Here is a 21,200-nt window from a genome sequence, read left to right on the forward strand (position 1 = left end):
CTGAAAGAATTGTGTTGTGAAACTTACTGTAGAGGGGTGAGCATGGGAGGAAGCCATTTCTTCATCTTTACGCTAGGTTTTACTAAACAGTGCTAGAGGTTTTTAGCGTGGGCCTGCGAGGTAAATGCTCCAACGTTCAAAGGAATTCTTTGAGTGTCAGAGCATTTACCTTGCCGGCCTGCGCTAAAAAACTCTAGCATTGTTTAGTAAAAGGAGCTCTTCATTTTTACACAGGACTGTATCAGAAAGACCTGTCCCAGCATTTTGTTCTTAGGAGCAGGAAACACTTGTTGCACTCAAATGACATCAGATACATTTGCAGCTACTTCTGGAGTAAATGCTGAATTTATTGTATATAAAGTCATCACAAATTAAATGATTATTAAATGATTATTCTTCCATATCCCCAAAATGTATCCAGGCATTACTTGGTTGGTTCAGCTTCCAGGGAAAGTGAAGGCAGATCTGAGTGGACCAACATTCTGTGTGTGTATATGTGTGTGAGCTTTCAGCAATATAGTCCTTGATTTTAGGTCATTTATTCTTTCCTGGTACCAACTTTAACTTTCTGGAAGATCCAGTTCCCAAATTCTAGAAGAAGAAAATGAAGTACTCAATATTCAAGCAGAGAGAAAGGAGACATAAAGAAACACTTGGTGTGTGTGAGGAGACTTAGAAAAAGGGGCAGATTAAACAGAGAGAGAGAGAGAGAGAGGGTCAAACAGAGAAAAAGAGGAAGGGGCAGACAGATAGTGGGCTAGATATACTAAATGATTTCCCCATTTTATATCTGTGGGAAAAATGCTTAATACATCTGGGCTGGTGAGAAGGAAGAGAGGTCTGACCATCCTGTGTATCCTTTCACCCCCGCAGAGCAGTGTCCGCAGGAAGTGTTGGCTATTCCTGCTCCAGTGGCTGCTCTGAGATAAAGCAGAGAGTGACCTCTCTCATCACCCGACTGGCGTCAGACAAGTGGTGCCTGCTTTTAACAGCCTTTGCTTCATGTCTCTGCATGTTCAGGTTTCCCTCTTGTCTTTCCTTGTTGTTTTTACATACTCGGATCTCCCTCTTTCTTTCCCCCCATGTCTCTGCACACTCAGATCTGTCTCTGCGTGCTCAGATCTCTCTCCTTCTTTCTCTGCATGGATTAATGTTTTTACTGCACAAGATGCAAGTTAAAACCAATAGGAGGAAATATTTTTTCACTCAGAGAATAGTTAAGCTCTGGAATGCGTTGCCAGAGGATGTGGTAAGAGCGGTTAATGTAGCTGGTTTAAAAAAAAGGTTTGGACAAGTTCCTGGAGGAAAAGTCCATAGAAAGACATGGGGGAAGCCACTGCTTGCCCTGGAATGGTAGCATGGAATGCTGCTACTATTTGGGTTTTTGCCAGGTACTTGTGACTTGGAGTGGTCTCCGTGAAGACAGGATACTGGGCTAGATGGACCATTGGTTTGACTAAGTAAGGCTGTTCTTATGTTCTTAAAACTGAAGGCAAAGGCCATATGGCCTATCTAGTCTGCCCAATCATGCCATCCACTATCCCTTCCTCTTCATTAGAGATCCAACATACTTGTCCCAAGCAATCTTGAATTCAGATACACTACATTGCTATATTTTCCACAGATTAGAAGGACAGCTCAACTCTTCTTTTGCTTACACTGCTATTGCAATTTGGAATAATCTAGCTATTCACATTAAGTTTGATATTAACTATGTGGAGGGGCATAATAAAAAAAACGTCTAAGTCCCCTCTTGGCCTAAGGCCCTAAACATTGAAAGTAGAAGCAGGGAAAATGCCCATTATTTAAAAAAACGTCCAAAAGGAGTTTAAAAAAAAAATAATGGCCTACCTCTACGTTCAGCTGTTTAAACGCCCAGACCACTACTACGTCTCAACTTACACCATATAATCAACCTAAAAAAAGCCTAAGTCCCAAACACCCAAAACAAGGGCTTTTAGGCAAAGGAGGTGCCAGTCCTTCAGGGGGGGCGATCATGGAAGGGGAGTGCGCCAAGGGCAGGAGAGCCTGGGATCCCTCCTGCCCATATCGTAGTCGGCGGGGTGGGGGTCGCCTGGGCATCTCTCCTGCCGCAGGTCACGGCAGTTCAGGTAGAGGGATGATTGCCATCGCAGCAGGGGAGATGAGCCATCTCTCCTGCCGTGATGGTTACGGTGGGGAGTGGGTAGGTTGCCAGGCCGCTGAGCTGATCGCACCGGCCGCCATCAGCTCAGCGGGCTCTTTCTCAGCACTTATACCTGTTTTGACTTGGTCTAAGTCAAAACGTATAAGTGCCGACTAGGCAACCTGTCAAAAAGTTTGGTTATACCTGCTGTATGACTAAGTGTAGGTTGGCCCACCTCCCGCCCTTTCCCCTCCTCTATAAACGCCTCTTTTCGCTCTATGCATTTAGAGGCAGGGGAAAGACCTAAGCTGGTTTTAGATACATCTAAAACCAGCTTTGGTTATGGGTACTTGGACGATCAGGCTTTTTGATCGTCTAAGTACCCATTTAGGCCACTTTTTAGTGTGTGTGTGGGGGGTTATTATGAGTCCCTTAAGGTTTTATAAAAATTTGAAAACTTTTTATATTCATGGTATGATAATATTTGAATTATTAAACTAAACTAACTAACTAACTAAACTAAAGCTTAATTTTATATACCGGGTCATCAACCTAAGAAAGCTCTACTCGGTTTACAACAATTAAATCAAAACTGAAGAAAGTAAAAACAAAGGGGTCCTTTTATCAAGCTGCGGTAGGGGTTTAACGTGCGTTAAACCGCCTGCCGTGCTAGCTGCTAACGCCTGCATTGAGCAGGCGTTAGTTTTTTAGCTGGCCATGGGGGTTAGCGCATGATGAAATGTCTGATGCGCTAACCCCACTAGCGCGGCTTGATAAAAGGACCCCAAAGGTTTCAAAAGAAATTAATTTTCAATTGATTGCTTTTGTATTTTCTGTATATTTTATGGCTTATTTGGATATTTTATGGCTTATTTGGAACCTTTTTGGTATAGTGCGATTAATACGTTGTATATAAGATTCGATTAGATTCATCACTTGTATAGTGTATATAGCATTGTAACCCACATGGTCAGGAACACATCTCCTTCCTCTTATAGATGTATGTGCTTCCTTATGCCCAGGACAACAGTGCTGGACATGCACTAGTTCTCGATGGATAAAGCCCTTCATCCTGTGTCCTGCACTTGGTGAACAGTGGAACAGTAGTGCTATTTCCAATGACAACAGACTATGACTTACCTCAAAGGGTCAGGCAGGAGGAACACAGGATACAGATCATTCACATCGATGTTGGGTATGATTGATTGAATAAATGAGCAATCCATGGCTAGAAGAAAATAGTACAAACATTTTTGTCAGAAAAAAAGTGGGATATTTGTTTCAAGTCCATCAGTTTCCTTTGCACATTTTCAGTAAGTTCTGACATTTGGCCTAGAGCTTTTTAAAAAGCTGTAAAAATGAGGGAACACAGTAATGAGGGTTAGGAAGGAAGACAGCAAGAAAGGGTCAATGTAGGACAGAGAATGAGGTGTTAGGAAGTGGCGTACCTAGCATATATGACACCCGGGGCCCATCATTTTTTGACCCCCCCCCATCTGTATGAAAAACATGATTTTTCGTAATAATCTACACATCACACATGAATACCTAGGAAAAGGCAACATCTTACATACTGTAGTGAGCAGTACATCAATAAACCCATTGTATAACTAAACAAGCCAGACTAGTTCAGATCAATCCTACACAGTCAATCCTAACAGAAAACCATGTCTTTTTGAACACACAGAACACAACTTCGCCTAGTATGTAATCACAAACTAACCCCTCCCCCTTTTACAAAACTGTAGTGTGGTTTTAGATGCCAACGCTAAAAAATGCTCTACAGTTTTGTAAATGGGGGAGACAGAATAAAAATACGTAGACAAAGGTTAAACTGAAGCACCAAGAAGCTGGACTCTGCATACAATGCAACATTACAGAAACAGCAATGCATCTCACCTAAAGCAAAAAATAAATAAATAAATAAATAGAATTTTTTTTCTACCTTTGTCTTCTCTGGTTTCTGCTTTCCTCATCTTCTTGTCACTCTCTTCCTTTCATCCACTGTCTACCCTCTCTCTACCCCGTCTATATGGCATCTTCTCTCTTTCTATTCCTGTTCTAGAAACTTTATGCATCCCCTTCCATTTCTCCCTTCACCACCATTAGTCTGGCATCCATCTTCTTCCCTTCCCTCCTCCAATGGTCTGGCATCTCTCCTCTCCTCTTCTTCCCTTCCCTCTCTCACACCCACATGGTCTGGCATTTCACTCTCTCCTCTCCCTTCCCCCCACTTCCATCAGCATCTGCCCCCTTTCTCTCCCTCCAACCCAATTCCATGCAGTATCCTTCCCCCTTATGTCTCTTTCCCTGCAATTCCATCAGCATCTGCCCCTATCTCTCTCTCCACCACGCTTCCATGCCACCCTGACCCCCTTTATCATCCTTCACCATGATTCCATACCATCCTGACCCCCCTTTCTCACCCTCCACACCCTTCCATAACACCCTGACCTCCTTTCTCTCCCTTCACCACTCTACTATATTCCTTTCTTTCTCCATCCCAAATCAGCAAGGTCCCGCAATGACTGCTTCTGCTCCGGATGGAAGAGGTAAGTGACGTCGGAGGGGGCTGGGCCGGCAGACGCAGGGAGTTCCGGCATGATCCCGCGATGACTGCGGCTGCCCCCTCCGACGTCACTTACCTCTTCCGGAACAGAGGCGGTAGACGGCGCAGTCATCGCGGGACCTCCGTTCACTTCAGTGCGGCTGCTGACTCTGCTCTGTTATAAGTACGGCAGCCGCGCTGAGGTGTCGTTTGGAGCAGCGTGGGAGGTTCTGGATCTGGCTGGCTGTGCACCCCCTTGGAGCATGCGCCCGGGGCGGAACCCCCCTCCCCCCCTTGGTACACCACTGGTGTTAGGATGGACAAAATGAAGGAAACTGAAATTGCTGGTGATGCATTGAACTTGCTTTGGATCTGGGAAGGTGGCAGAGAGCAGGCATATATGTAGCTTTATTATCCCAAAGGCACCAAAATTCAGGGATAGGTAGCAAGGAGGCAGTAATGCTCATTCTTCTAAACAAAGAATTGTTCAGACATCACTATACTTATAAGAAAACATGTGGAGGGGCATAATCAAAATTCTGCCTAAATCTGAGGTTGGACGTTTTGTGCAAGACATCCACAAACCCAGGAGGAAAATGTCCATTTTCAAAGCTGCCAAATGTCTATCTTTTATGTTTGAAAATGAGCTAAGTATAAGTTTTGGTCCTTAGGATATCTACCTTTTTTGCCCATTTTCAAAAATAAAAACGTCCATGTGAAAAACGTACAAAAGCAAGTTTTGTAGATTTAGCCACCAACTACCTTGTCTGATTGTGGCAGAAGGAATCCCCATCAGCTGAGCCGGTTTCAGGGATTCTTGGTGGCTCAGCTGATGGGGATTCCCCCTGCCAGGATGAGCTGAGCCACAGAACCCTACATCCCTCCCCCAACATCCCCTGACATCCTAGACCTTCTCCTGACATCCCCGATATCTCGCTGACATACCCCACATCATCCTGACATCCTTGATATCTCACTGACATCCCGGACCTCCCCCTAACATCCCCAATATCCCACTGACATGTCCCATATCCTCCTGACATCCCTGATATCTCGCTGACATCCCGGACCTTCCCTGACATGCCTTGACATCTCTCCCCCCCCCCCACAACATTCTCCCCAACATTCCTGGGCCCCTCTCCCACATCCCCAGAACCTTCATAAGAGCATACGGCAGGGGGGAGAAGTGACATCACTGAGCGCGATGAACAGTTGACTGCTCGGTTCTGCGTGACCCGCTTATTATTTGTAGCATTTTTGCCCTCATTAGGCAGTAAATGCAGCCCACAATTGATCGCAGCAATAGTGGAAGAGACGCGGTATATATATTTGTAAAAATGGTGAATGTAGCCTGAAAAACACTGTGGGATTTTGCCTTTCACCCGGGGTAGCCTGATGCATCCAAGATGGCACCAAAAGGAGGAGGCGATTTAATGCAGCCACTTGCTACTGAATTAGCCGTTGGGGAAGATCAAGCCCTCACTCCCTTGGATCCTCTTGCAGAGGTACAGGCACTTTTTTGGGAAATCCGAAATGAGATGAAGAGTCTGTGAGGGGAATTTACTACCCTAGCTGCGAACCTCCGCACAGAATTAGCAGAGCTGGGAACGCGCATGTGTGAGATTGAACGGCAGATGGAGGAACAACATGAAGCTCTTGATGTGATGGATGCACGCTATAAAGATCTTCAAGCGGGAGATCAGGATCCAAGATGGCCGCAGGGACGGTTAGCTGAGCGTCCTGGCTGAGACTTTCGGGCGATTAAAAGATTTACCTGCTTCTTCAACAAACTTTTCCTTTGTTCAAAATGCCAAAACGAAGGGGCCGAAGCGCCGCTGCAGCCTCGCAGCGCCCAGACCCCATCAGAGTCGGCAGTATCGACAAACTTCTTCGCCGGATGCAGGCAGTATCCGTGGCGGCATCGGCTCACCCGATGGAGGCACTTGGAGGCGAGCTGCAGGCGATCTCCCCGGAACTAGAGATCTCCCTTAGCCCCGACGCCAGAGCACCTCCCCCACTACCTCAGACAGCCAGCTCCCCACAAGAGGAGGAGTTACTGGAAGGCGGTGAGCTCCCCTCCTGTGAGGCTTTGAAAATCAGAGAGGGGAGCTTGGATTTAGAGCAGGACTCCCGTTTGGAGAGCCCTGTGGTGTCTGAGGATATTATCAACAACAGCATTCAAGAGGGACACCTACAAGAGGCGAGGTCAGTTGAATTGTGTAATACTGTGCCTAAAAAATATACCGCAATAGATAAGCCCCAAGAAATAACCCTAGAAGCAATTTGGGATCTAGTGGCAGATCTGGCTAATTCTATTAAGCCTCAACTGTGCCAAGTTGAACAAAAATTAAAAACCCATGATACATATATAACAAATATACAGACTGATATGCAAGAATTAAAAAATTCAAACACGGTCACCAAACAGCTAACAGAAACATTAATGCGAGACAACACAAATTTGAGAAGGAAATTGGAAGCATTGGACAGTATTTCTCGCAATAATAATCTTAGACTAATTAACTTTCCTAGAGTGGCAACAATATCCCCGCGAGATATGCTGAAACGATACATGGTAGAGATATTGGGAATTTCAGAAGAACTGCTGCCGCCGTTTACCCAGGTCTACTATTTGCCTATACGAAGGGAAGAAGGACAACATTCAAAATTACAGGAATTACCAATGGACCAAAAGCCATTAGACATTTCAAAAATTTTGGAACAGTCGGACAGGGAAACCGTGACACCAGCAACTTTACTTCTCACAGTAGCCTTGGCACCAGATAAACAATGGTTATTAAGACTTTTCTTTAAAAATAAATTAAAAGAATTCTTGGGACATAAAATACAAATGTTTCCTGACCTGGCACGAGAAATCCAAAAACGACGTCGAGAATTTCTGATCTTAAAACCGGGAGTTATTGCGCTTGGAGCTTCTTTCTTTCTAAGACACCCATGTAAATGTGTGATAATATATCAAAAGCAAAAATACGTTTTCTTTGACCCTACACAACTGACTACCTTCTTGTCAGCTACGCGCCTGAATGCAGGGACATCATGAGAGCTCATTGAATTAATTTGGATATTTTTCAGCTGACTGGATTTCCTGAATTTCCTGGGTTTTTTTTTTTTTTTTCTTTTTTTCTTATATTAATGCTCGCTGTTATTACTTCTTGGATCCATGATTTGTGGACTTGAGCTGGAGTTAAGCTATTTTTCTTTTTGATAGTGTTAAATATAACAAAATTTTTGTATTTTGTATTCTTTAGATAACTCTATCTTTCTGTACAAGTGGATACTTAATATTTTTTTATGGAAAATGTGATAAATAAATAATTACAAAAAAAAAAAAAAAAAGATCTTCAAGCGCAGCAAACCTATGTTTATGACAAGCTGGAAGATCTGAAAATAGAAGCAGGCGGGCGAACCTTAGGATTAGAGGCATCCCAGAGCAGACAGTTTACACTGATTGTCAGCAAGTGGATAAACAGATAGCAGTTATGCTTTTTGCCGAGGATCCTGAGGCCCGAACCTTGGGAGACATATGGATCGAATGTGCTCATCGGGACCCGGCTGCACCAAAGGGTAATAAACCCAGAGGCATAGTGGTTTGCATAAAGATTTTAAAATTAAAGAAGCTATCCTGAAGAAAGCCTGCATTCTATCAGTACTTAAATGGGATGTTCTGGAGTTTGAAATTTATCAAGATCTCTCCTCAGTGACACTACGTCGCTGTGCGGAGCTGAAACCTTTGCTCTGTTACCTCACTGAAAAGAATATAAAATACCGTTGGCGTCATCCCTTTGCTCTTCTTTTCTATTTGGAGGGCTCCTTACGCGCAGTGAGATCTTTGATGGAGGCCACACAGATTTTTCTGGGAATACAGTTTATGGAACCTGCCCAGCAACAACAGGATAAGGTGCCAGAGGGTTATATGAGAAGATCTTTATTACCTCAACCACACTGGCAACGCACCCGGCGAGAGGGTGAACAACTGAAACGACAATCTTTGAGCAAGGAGCACAGTTCCCAGACTGTTCCCTGAACTGGATCTGCTGGAGTTGGACTTGGATTTCCATCTGTTGCTGCTTTGCTGGAAATTAGCAGCACTTTTGTATGAGTAGGGCTCATACGTTTGTTGAATTAGGCTGTTGGGTTGGAAATTGAGCTAATTATTTGGCTTTTGTACTTAATAATTGAGGGTTAAATAAGAAGCAGCCCCATCATGTTTGGTGACTAATTACATAGGGGGGACATGACCTCTTCTCTTTCTCAAACAACAGACATAAGAGAAGCTCACACTCAAATTTTGTTTCCCTATCGGTTAAAGGATGTAAATTTAAAAAACACCATCAACATCTTCTCTCACATCAAGCGGCATTATGGGGCAAAGATCTGGAACAATTGCTCACGCCTACTATTTATGGGGAACACCTAAAAACATACCTGTTCCTGAAGTATTTAGGCAATTAACCTGTACAATCCTACTCCACAATAACAGATCTCTAGCGATGTTAACTAGCTTCTAACCTTGTTAATTCTAATTAATTTGTAACATCTTTCAACCATTGTAAACCGCATAGAACTTCACAGTCCTGTGGTATATAAACTGTTATTATTATTATTATTATGTGGGGAAGGGCCCTTCCCTCTCCAGGGAGAAAAGAGTGCAGCTGTGGATGTGCTCTCTTTTGTGGTTAGAGTGGGTTGGGAGTGGGAGGGGGTAATGGGTGCTAAGGGAGGGTGAGGGGGTATTTTGGGAAATTTGGTTTAAGTGTAAAATTCTTTGGGTGGCAGGGAGGGGGTTGGGGAAGAGAGAAGGGATTGGAGGGTTTTCAGGGGGGAGCATTTCACCATTTTGCCTATGTAAGCAGGTCCATTAGCCCAGAAACAGGCTCTTGGACAGCTTATGTTTTCCCTGCCTGCAGATAGTAACATAGCAACATAGTAGATGATGGCAGATAAAGACCTGAATGGTCCATCTTGTCTGCCAAACCTGATTCAATTTAAATTTTTTTCTTCTTAGCTATTTCTGAGCAAGAATCCAAAGCTCTACCCGGTACTGTGCTTGGGTTCCAATTGCCGAAATCTCCGTTAAAACCTACTCCATCCCATCTAAACCCTCCCATTTTCTGTCCCTTAATATGAGGGGACAATACACCTACCAAACTTAGATTTTTATTTAGAGAGGCCCAGCGTTTAAAAGCGGAGGTTCTTTTTTTGTGTGTGAAATCTGTTTTTATTGGCAAAGAGAATAACAACCACCAACCACATGCAACAAATAAAAAGTGATACTTTTCCAACAGAATACAAAAAGAGGGTCACCCCACCAGAGGAATGGACTCTGATATCCTCCCGGGTTACAAAGAGACCCATAACCCCTCCCCTCCCCCAAAAAGTCCCCCGCCCACACAGCCCCCAGCCCTCTCCCCCCACCACAACCCCAGAGCAAAAAGGAACCAAGGTCAGACGATTCCTTGGAGACAAACTATCCAAATAAGGAGACCAAGTACGAACAAAGTCTCTGCTCCCAGTTGGGCTACGGAGGTTCTTTTTATACAGGAAACGCATTTACACCTTAGGCATGAGAGATTGGTAACACACTCCTGGCAGCTACAGAAGGTGGTGCGAGATCAGGAGGGATGGTATTTGCTTGTCAGGGTTCAACTTTGGCAAACCACTTATACATTTTTAAATATCTATGCACCTAATGTGGCTCAGGGGGCTTTTTACACACAGCTCTCACAGGTTTTAGCGACTCACTTAGAAGGGATAGTACTAATGGGAGGAGATTTCTATCTTACCCCATGCCCTTCCATGGACAACTCCACAAGGATGGTTCATTCAGCACAACAGGACAGGGCACAATTCTTGGGTTTCTTAATCAAAGGGGCTTCTCTGATCTCTGGCGGAGCAGTAACCCGGGAATGAGAGAGTATACTTTTTTCTCACCTAGGCACTCTTCCTTTTTGAGAATTGATCTGTGGCTTGGGGGGTTGTCCCAGTTGAGATCGCTTTCTGAAATCACGATCCATCAAGCAACATTGTCTGATCATGCCCCGGTCACTATGACTCTTCAATTAGGCCTCCTGAAAATAGGAAGACATTATTGGCAACTACAGGATTCTTTGTTATTAGAGCCAAATAATATCACCCTCTTGGAATCTCAGTTGCTAGATTTTCTTAATATTAATGATACCCCAGGTATGGAGCCAGCTACCTTATGGAAATCCTTAAAAGCTTTATGCAAGGGAATATTATTTCCTTGCAGACCCACCTGGCGAAAACACGAAAAGAACAGGAATCCCATCTTTGAACACAAATTGTGCAGGCAGAACGTGAACTATGAACCACTAGAGATAAAACTGTGCAAGACTCGGCCGGCTGGCCGGCCAACACTTTAGAGCTTAGTTGGGGGGGAGGTTAGGGGGGTGGTAGCACAGGGGGGGTCATTAGCATGGGGGGTCCGGCTTTCCGGCAGGAGGGGTTGGGCACACTCCTGCCATCAATCGGGAGTTTTGGGGGGGTTTCTGGCAGGAGGGGTTGGGCACCCTCCTGCCGGCGATTGGGAGTTTTAGGGGGAGGGCGTTCTGGCAGGAGGGGTTGGGCACCCTCCTGCCTGCGATCGGACAGGCAGGGAGATGCCTTGCTGCGATAAGTGTAGCGACTGCGTCTACTCTAACCCAATTCTCTAACTGGCATCTGTAACATGGATGCCAGTTACAGAATCGGGGTTAGTGTGTTCCGATTCTGTATAGGACACCCCTCCCGGGCGCCATGTACAGAATCAGGGCCTAAAAGTGTGTAATCCCTTAAACTGATAGAGGTGTTCAGAACCAACAAAGGTGGTAAGAAAATCACAACGGGATCAAGCCCCTAAAGGCGCTTTCCAGAGTCCATCATTGCACCATCCTTTTTTGCCAGAAAAAAGGTTTTTGTTATGCCAAAAAATGTAGAATATTTGTTTCTCAAATATAAATGTTTTCAATTCATAAAGTGCAAAACTATAACTTAACTTAAATGCAGCTGAAGTAGTCTCACTGCAGCGTGTACTGGCGGGTTCTGACGTGCTTCGTCAGGGGCTTCTTCAGAGAACTCACTCTCACTGGCTGTTAAACAATAGAAAAACTGCTCCCTTACTATACTGTCACAGTTACTTCATTTCCGGTTTGCTGGGGGCTTGTCCCTGTGTGATTTTCTTACCACCTTTGTTGGTTCTGAGCACCTCTGTCAGTTTAAGTGATTAAACAATTTTAGTGTCCTGTTTTTGTTTTGTTTAGTATTTATTCCTTTGTGTTTGAGAATAAATACCCAGTAGTTTGATTGGGACACCTAATAAACAAACATCAGAATATTCAAATAACACAATGTCTCACAAACTTGTTTTTTTAGCTCGAGCACACTTGGCTCCACCCCGTCCTGCCCACAACCCCACCCCATTCTCCCCCTGCCTCGTTCCATACCCAGCCCCACCACCACACGAACCTCGTCTCATCTTCCTTGAGCTCGGAGGCCGTGTCTAGAGGGTCTTCAAGCATGCACGGACGTCGACACGGTGATGTCACATGCATGTACACATGTGCATGATGTCATCATGTTGACGTCCGCGCATGCTTGGAAGACCTCCAAACGCAGCCCTGAGCTCTCGTGCTGGCAAACATTTATAGAGGGAGCAAAGAGGAGGAGAGGCGCCGGCGGCAGCGCTAGCAGTGACAGTCTCGCATACACGTCATCTATTCTTGGTGACACAGCCAGAATTTCTAGTGTGCAATACAGTGAAATAACAGATGTGATGCTAATGATTTTGTACAATTCAGCTTATTCTATTGCCGAGGGGCCAAGTTATTAGATGGGGTACAGAGTCTGTTGGGATAAACAGATGGGAGGCTAAACTCAAGGCAAGTAGATTATACAGTTAGACAAAATATAATGAACTGATAACCACATCGAACTTTACAGTTTTGCGGTATATAAATTGTTATTATTATTATTTAGTTCTAGTGTATAGTAAGCCAGTTCTGGTGCAGAATGAATGCAAAGTATTAAAGGCTTGGGTGAATAACCAGGCTTTCACTTATTTCCTGAAGTAGAAGTAATCTGGAGTTAGATATATCCCTTCTGGGAGTAAATTCCAGGTGTGGGCTACTCCTGAGAAGGCTCGCTAGCAGGTCTCACATCATACAATTTCTTTTGATGAGATAGTGGTGCTCCTTGAGAGGACCTCAGAGGTCTCTTGGGTATGTAAAGATGAATTATTCTATGAGTCTGTTAATATGACTACTCTCAGCGGCGTATTGACTGTCAGGTTGCTCAGAATTTTCTTTTTTGACTCATTTCTTCCCAGTTCTCATGCAATTATTCCAGTTGTTGGATTTTTCTTCCCATGACTCTAAATTTCACTGCTTTTTTTCTAATTCCATTATTTCATTATACACTTATATCTTTTTTTTAATTGAAACTTACAGTTTTACTAGCGAAGTATCCACTTGTACAGAAAACAAAGAATCAAAAATACACTCTTATTTATACAAAAGCAGATATTACAGACTCTAGTTCTCAATAAAGGAGCAAGTCAAGTTCAAAGATACTAAAGAAAACCAAAAAAGAAAAGAAAGAACCCCCCCCCCCCCCTTTTACTAACAATTCAATGTGGATTATCTACAACTGGTATGGAAGAAGAGATACTATCCTGTCCCTCAACTATCTCTCTAAAAGAAATAAATAAGGAGAGCTGAATGGAATCATAAATATATACTTATGTGATCTAAACTTGATCATGCATTTACAAAAAAGAACAGTGCTCCCATCTGCAGAACTGCAGATCTCATCTAAAAAAAAATTGTTTCCTCTTTGCATTTCTTAAAGTAAGAACATAAGAATTGTCATACTGGGACAGACCGAAGGTCCATCAAGGCCAGAATCCTGTTTCCAACCCAGGTCCCAAATACCTAGCTACATCCCAACTAGTAAAACAGATTTTACGCTGCTTGTCCTAGGATTAAGCAGTGGATTTCCCCAAGCCATCTCAATAATGGCCTATGGACATCACTTTTAGAAAATTATCCAAACGTTTTTTAAACCCCGCTAAGCTAACTGATTTCACCACATTCTCCGGCAACGAATTACAGAGTTTAATTACATGTTGTATGAAGAAATATTTTCTCCATTTGTTTTAAATCTACTGCTTAGTAGCTTCAACGCATGCCCCTTAGTCCTAGTATTTTTGGAAAGAGTGAACAAGTGATTCACATCTACCCTTTCCACTCCACTCAGTATTTTATAGACCTCTGTCATATCGCCTCTGAGCTGTCTCCTCTTCAAGCTGAAGAGCCCTAGCCACTATAGTTTTTCCTCTGGTTTTATTGTGCTTAAAAGAGGGAATAGAAGTTTTCTGAGAACACCATGGCGCTTAGATGATGCTGTACTGCTGGATTCCAGTAATCTGGAAGCTATTGCTAAGGATATAGCTGAATATTTAGAGTTGAATGATAAAGATGATATCAATCCAGTGTTGTTGTGGGAGGCTCTTAAGGCAGTAATTAGGGGGAAATTCATTGCTCTGTGCTCTCATAATATCCGAACTAAGCTTGCTAAAGAATCGGGGCTTTGCAAAGAGTTACAGGATCTGGAGGAAGGCTCCAGGGGACGTCCTTTGAATGAGAAAAATCAAGAGAGGGCTCATGTATTGTAGATTCAGTTTGGAGCGTGCCTCATTTGCGGTTACTATACAGAGATTACAACAAACCTATTTTGAATATAATGATAAGAATAGTCATTTGCTGGCTTCTAAGTAAAAAACAAAAGGTGCGTAATATAATTCACTCCATCTTAACTCCAGAAGGGAACTTTGTCTTGTCTGTAGAGGCTATTGCTGAGGCTTTCTTGGTTCATTATAAGGAGGTTTACCAGGCAGAGGCTTTGGCTTCTGTCTTAGATATGTGGGAATTCTTAGATCAGATCCCATTGCCATCGGTGGGGGAGGGAGATAAGGTACAACTTTCACTTCCTATTACTCAGTTGGAGGTGGAGAAGGTTATAGAGCAGCGGTCTCAAACACACGGCCCACGGGCCGCATGTGGCTCTCCAGGTGTTATTTGCAGCCCGCGGTCTGGACGCGATCAACAGCATTTCTCTTCCTTTTGGAGCAGCAGCGTGTCTGGCCGGCTTGTTCCGTTCAAAGCCGCGGGTTGGCGGCTCCTCGTGCTATCCACTCCTGCATCGGAAGCCTCTCTGACGTCACAACATCAGAGAGGCTTCAGACGCAGGCGCGGATCTCGCAAGGAGCCACCACCCGCAGCTTTGAACAGAACAAGCCGGCTGCTGCTGCTCCACAAGGAAGAGAACGGAAGGGAAGGGAAAAGAGAAATGCTTCTGCTACATAGGAAAGGGGGACCCTAGGAAAATGCTGCTGCTGCTGTACAGGGAAAAGGAGAGGGAGGGAAAGGGGAAGAGAAATGCCTCTCCTGCACAGGAAAGGGGGAAGGGAAATGCTGCTTCTGTTGCTGCTGCACCCAATTGGGGAAAGAGAGGGAAGGAAGGAGAAGGGAGAGGAGAGGAACAAGAGAAGAAGCCAAGTTCATGGGAGGGAGGGAAGGAAAGGAGATATCAGACCATGGAGGGGGAGGGAGAGATGCCAGGGCATGGGGGAAGGGAAGGAGACAGATGCCAGACCAGGGGAAAGGAAGGAAGGAGGGAGGGAGAGAAAGGAAGGAAAGAGATGCCAGACCATGGAAATAGGACGGAAGAAGAGAGAGATAGGAAGAGAAGGTAAGACATGGAAACGTAGATTTTGAAAAGAAAGCAGAAAAATTGAACATTAAGTTAATGCCAAAGATGGATGCAAGGCAGAAAGTGAAGACGGAGAGAAAAACAGTCAAAGGACAAGATGGCCCTGGAAACATAGTTGAAAGCACAGAAAAATAAAGTCACCAGACAACAAAGGTAGGGAAAATGATTTTATTTTCAATATAGTGATTGAAATGTGCCAGTTTTGAGAAAGAAAAGATATTAAACTTTAAATGTGAGGGCTGCAGAAAAAATAGAGTACTTGGAGGGCCGCAGAACAAATAGTTAATGTCTTATTAAAGAAATGACAATTTTGCATGAGGTAAAACTCTTTATAGTTTATATATCTTTCCTTTTAACTGTTAAAGGATAGTTTTATAAACTATAAAGAGTTTTACCTCATGCAAAATTGTCATTTCTTTAATAAGACATTAACTATTTTGTTCTGCGGCCCTCCAAGTACCTACAAATCCAAAATGTGGCCCCGCAAAGGGTTTGAGTTTGAGACCACTATTATAGAGGGTCTTCATGTAGGCACTTCACCAGGATTAGATGAGATTACAAATAGTTTTTATAAGAGTTTGAAAGGAGTGCTGGCCCCTCTGTTAACTAGAGTTTCTAATAGCTTATGTACCGCATTGGAATTGCCTGAAACTTGGCAGACGGCAGCTGTGACCCTTATTCTTAAGCCTGGGAAGCATTCCACTAGCTGTGGGTTGTATCACCCCATTTATCTTTAAAATACAGGCTAGTCTCAGTTAGGGCATTGGTCTTTGACCTAAGGGCCACCATATGAGCGGACTGCTGGGCATGATGGACCACTGGTTTGACCCAGCAGCGGCAATTCTTATGTACTAAATTACTAGCGCAGCGCCTACAGCATGTACTCCCTAAATTGTTACATGAGGATCAGGCTGGCTTTATTTGCCAGCGCCAAACTTTTGATAATATTAAATCGGCGTTACATCTCATGTGGCAGGCACGGGAGCAAAGAATTCCCACCCTGGTCTTCTCCTTAGATGCTGAGAAGGCATTTGATTGGGTTAGCTGGCGCTTTCTATTTACTGTTCTTACTGAAATGGGGTTTGAGGGTGAATTTCTTCACTGGATTCGTTTGCTTTATGTCACTCTACCCTCCCATCTTAAAATTAATGGTCATCCATGCATGCTTAGAGGCCCTCTAGATGCGGCCGGAGCTCATTGGGAAAAACTGCCGGGTCTTGGAAAGTCCGTCCAGGCACCTGGACAGTCCTCTAAAAAGAGGACATGTCTGGGTTTTCCTGAATGTCTGGTAATTCTACCCTAACACGCAACTCTGTCTTTGTACCTCACTACTGTCCTGCTGCAACCCCTGCTATTTCAGTACTAAGCACTGCAGTGGTGTATCAAGGGTCGGGCGGACCGCCCCGGGTACACACCTAAGGGGGTATACAGCCGGCACACTGGGTCCGGAACTTCTCGCCCTACTCTGCCACGGGACCTTCCTGCACCTCCCTATGACTGCCAGTCTACCCCCTCTGACGTCACTTACTTGTTCCAGAGCAGAGTCGCCAGCCGTGAGGAGGTGTAGCAAGGTCCCGTGATGACTGCGGCTGCTGGCTCTGCTCCAAAACAAGTAAGTGACGTCGGAGAGGGTGGACTAGCAGTCGTGCGGAGATGCAGCAAGGTCTTGTGAACACTGTGGCTGCCGGCTCTGCTCCGGAACAAATAAGTGATGTCAGAGGGGGTGGACCAGCAGCTGCAGTCATCGAGGGACCTTGCTTACCTCCCCGCAGCTGCTGGTCCACCCCCTCTGGCATCACTTACTTGTTCCAGAGCAGAGCCGACAGCCGCAGTCATCACGGGACCTTGCTGCATGGCATTGGGATGGAGGGAGAGAGAAAAGAGAAGTAGACTTGTATTGAAGGGTGTTGGAGGGAGAGAGAAGAGAGCAGGATACTGGTATGGAAGGGTGGTAGAGGGAGAGTAAGGGAGCAGATGCTGATGGAATTGGTGTGCAGGGAAAGGGGAGAGAGACATAAGAGAGAAGGATACTTGATGAAATGGATTGGAGGGAAAGAAAGGAGGCAGATGCTGGTGTAAGTGGGGGGAAGGGAGAGAGGGCAGATGCTGATGGAAGAGGAGTGGATATAGAGAGAGAAAGGGCAGACATTGGATGTTAGTGGGAAGGGTAGAGGGGGAGCCTATGTTGGATGAAAGTGTGATGGGAGAGAGAAGGGAGCAGATGATGGATGGAAGTGGGGAGGAGAGAGAGAAAGAGGGGAGCAGATGCAGGAAGGAAGTGGCGAGATGGGGCAGACGCTGGATGGAAGTGGACAGAGAGAGATGATGCTGGATGGAAGGGGTAGAGAAAGAGGGCACATGATGGAAGGAGGGGACAAATAAAAAAAGGCACATGCTGGATGGGGGTAAGAGGACTGAGTTAGTGAAATACTGGAGAGGATGAAGGAAAGAGGTGGCAAGCTGTAGTTAGACAGTGAAAAGGGAAATTGATGACAGGGTAGTAAGAACTTAATCTAGACAGATGCAGAAAATAAATTGAGAAGGAAGATGAGGGAAGAAAAGGGAAGGAAAAGGAGAGGAGAGAGTGAAATGCCAGACCATGGGGGTGTGGGAGAGGGAAGGGGAGGAGAGAGATGCCAGACCATTGGAGGAGGGGAGGGAAGAAGATGGATGCTAGCCCAATGGAGGTGAAGGGAGAGATGGAAGGGGGAGGCATAGTTTCTGGAAGAAGCATAGAAGGAGGGAAGATGCCATATAGAAGGGGCAGAGAGAGGACAGACAGTGGATGGAAGAAAGAGAGTGACAAGAAGATGAGGAAAGCAGAAACCAGAGAAGACAAAGGTAGAAAAAATTGATTTTATTTTTTTTCTTTAGGATAAAGTAGTATTGTAGCTGTGTTGATAAATATTTATAAATAGAAAATGGAAATAAGGTGATCCTTTTATTGGACTAATAATAATACATCTTTGACTAATTCAGAGCCCAAAACCCCCTTCCTCAGATCAAGGCAGGATACTGTAACAGAGGTTCTGGCCTCTGAAAGCTAATTGAAAAATGTATCTGCTATAATAATACTCTTAGCGCGTATGAGCATTTCAATCCCCATGTTCCCGTGCCTCTGTGGTGCCGTGTCTCAGTATGCGCAGTCAGAGCCTGCGCATGTTTCCTCAGCAACGTTCCTGCCCCGAGAAAATTCATCTTTGCCACCATACCGACCTGATACCTCGCTGGGGAGCCTGATACCTCGTTGGGTAACCGAGGGCCTCTGCTGCCGAGACTGGCGCGGAATAGGGGGCCAACAGTCATCCTGCAAACGTTGGAGGCCCGGCCCTTGAGGTTGCAGAGGAGATCTGCGCTGCGGACGGGGCATGGGGTGGGGGAGAAGAGGCCCCGAGCCATGCAGTCTATGCCCCGGAACCCGCTGTCTCAGAACATGCCCATCCATGGAGGAGCACCAGCCCAACCAGGCCCAATGCTACTGCTTCTACTGGTCCTCGCCGCCCATCCCTCAGCAGCATAAAGCCCAGAGTGACAGCAGCACCGCCAGAGCCCAGCCCAAGCCGCAGAAACATGAGCAGCCACACAGCCTCCAGCATCCTGAATAATGGGGGAAGTTAAGGAGAGATGGAGCGCCATGAAAAAAACCAGAGAGGGGTGCAAATTTGAATTAACATTGGGAAGGAGGCAAAGGGTAAAAATCCAGGAAATCAGAAAGTCCGGGGTAGGATGGAAAGAAGGAAGGAGAGGGTCAAATTAGTTCCTCGGCCAGCAGGAGGGAAGTAGATAATAAGTGGAATTGTATCAGGATTGGAAAGGGAAGGAGGAAGGCCTGTTTTGAAAATTGTGGAGGTGAAGGGAAAGATTCAAAGACCAATGTTATTCTTTCTCTAGGAAGGGGTGCTGCTGGCAGGGGGGAGGTAAAAGAAAGGGAGAAAGAAGCACTACTGCTGGACAGGGGAGAGCAGGGAAGGGGTACTGCTGGACAGGAGGGAGGTAAAAGGAAGGGAGAAGGGAAAACAGACAGGGGGAAAGAGACAGAAAGAAAAAAAGACAGACAGACATACAGGGGGCAGAGAGAGAGACATAAAAAAGAAAAAAAGAAAGGGGGCAGAAAGAGAGAAAGAAAGACAGACAGACAGAAAGAAATGCCTAATTCTACACACATATTCTAGCACCCGTTAATGTAACGGGCTAAAAAACTAGTTAGTCCAATAAAATGGTATTATCTTATTTTCCATTTTTGTTTTATGCACCCCCCCCCATTTTATGAAGCTGCATTGGCTTTTAGTGGTTCAGTTTAACTTTTTGTCTACGTGTTTCTATTTTATCCCCCCTTTTGCAAAACCGTAGAATGTTTTTTAGCGCCGGCCATGGTGGTAACAGCTCTGACGCTCAGAATTCTATGAGCATCTGAGCTGTTACCGCCATGGCTAAAAACCACACTACAGTTTTGTAAAAGGGGGAGGGGTTAGTTTGTGATTACATATTCTGTGTGTACAAAAGACATGGTTATCTGTTTTCATTAACTGTGCAGGCTTAATCTGTACTAGTCTGGCTTGTTTAGTTTTACAATGGATGTATTGATGTTCTACTGCTCACTGCTGCCTTTTCCTAGGTACACTCTTGTTGTGCAACGTGTGGATTGTTACTAAAACTCATGGTTTTCATACAGATGGGGGTGGGGGGGGGAAGGTGTAAAAAAAAAATGATGGCCTTGGGTGTCATATATGCTAGGTATGCTACTGGTACTAAGACACCCCCCTCCCACAGAGCTCTGCCAATGTACCTTACTCCTGCCCTGCAGTAACTCCTACTATTTAAGTACTAAGACCCTCCAACACACAGCTCTGTCTTTCTACCTCACTCATGTACTGCAAAACCCCCTGCTATCTCAATAATGAGGCCCTCCCCCTAATACACCTTACTCCTGCCCTACAGCTTCCACGCCTCTCCCCCCCGCACTGCAGCATGCTCTGCTATTTTAGTACTGAGAACCCCCAAAACACAGCTCTGCCAATGTACCTCACTACTGACCTGCAGAACCCCATCACATACAGAGATCTGCCTTTGTACCTCACTCCTCTTTACCTGTGCACTTTAGCTGATCTCTACTTTACTTTATATTAATTTTCTCATATGATGGATCCTGTGTCAGATTTGCACCTTAATCTCCAGAGGGGAACGATAAAATCCAGTATACTACTGATCCTCCTGACTGCTCTTTATTCCTCATCTTAAACTAGAGTTATAAAAAGCTGCCCTTTAACCCTACATCCAGTTTCTAAGCTGGGATTGTTATCAGCTGAAGCTGCTGTCACAGCCAAGGCTCTGAGCTATCAGTACAGGACACATGTGGGAGTGGTACAGCTCCTGGGACACACTCACACAAACAGTGGCCATTGTGCACAGCCAACAATGATGGGAGAAAGAGGCCCCAGTGATTACTGCACAGCCTCTGTCCAGACAAAAGGATGGACAGGAAAAGACCCAGCACCCTCAGGGAGAAGGAAACCACTTCTTAAAGGAGCCCTGTGCACTGCACTAACAGAGACTGACTGTAAACTCCCAGGATGGAGAGATTGAATGTAGGTAAAATATTTTGTACAGCAATATAAATACCAACAAGTTTCAAGTTTATTAATGATTTGATATACTACCTTATTTATTTCAAGGTGGTTATACAATTTTAAGAAAGGGTAAAAACAGGTAATACAAGTAACAAAACTTAACAAAAGATAA

The 21,200-nt window shown here is 44.8% G+C and overlaps 2 long non-coding RNA genes across 3 annotated transcripts in view; one reads left to right on the top strand and one right to left on the bottom strand.

Annotated features, from left to right (window-relative positions):
- Positions 1–447: 447 nt before the first annotated feature.
- LOC117368952 lies at positions 448–20,683 on the bottom strand. 2 transcript variants are annotated; one of them, XR_004541042.1, is made up of 3 exons: positions 20,550–20,683; positions 3,266–3,353; positions 448–591 (listed from the first exon to the last, which is right to left on the bottom strand). It is a non-coding gene; the product is annotated as an uncharacterized LOC117368952 (long non-coding RNA). The 2 variants fall into 2 exon arrangements; XR_004541043.1 differs by lacking the exon at positions 20,550–20,683 and adding an exon at positions 8,627–8,753.
- A 203-nt stretch (positions 20,684–20,886) lies between these two features.
- The window catches only part of LOC117368953, a 40,821-nt gene continuing 40,507 nt past the window's right edge, over positions 20,887–21,200 (top strand). Inside the window, exon 1 of the long non-coding RNA XR_004541044.1 lies at positions 20,887–21,046. This is a non-coding gene — a long non-coding RNA (uncharacterized LOC117368953). The remainder of the gene's footprint in view (positions 21,047–21,200) is intronic.

This window comes from Geotrypetes seraphini, chromosome 11 (assembly GCF_902459505.1).
Source record: "Geotrypetes seraphini chromosome 11, aGeoSer1.1, whole genome shotgun sequence".
NCBI lineage: Eukaryota > Metazoa > Chordata > Amphibia > Gymnophiona > Dermophiidae > Geotrypetes > Geotrypetes seraphini.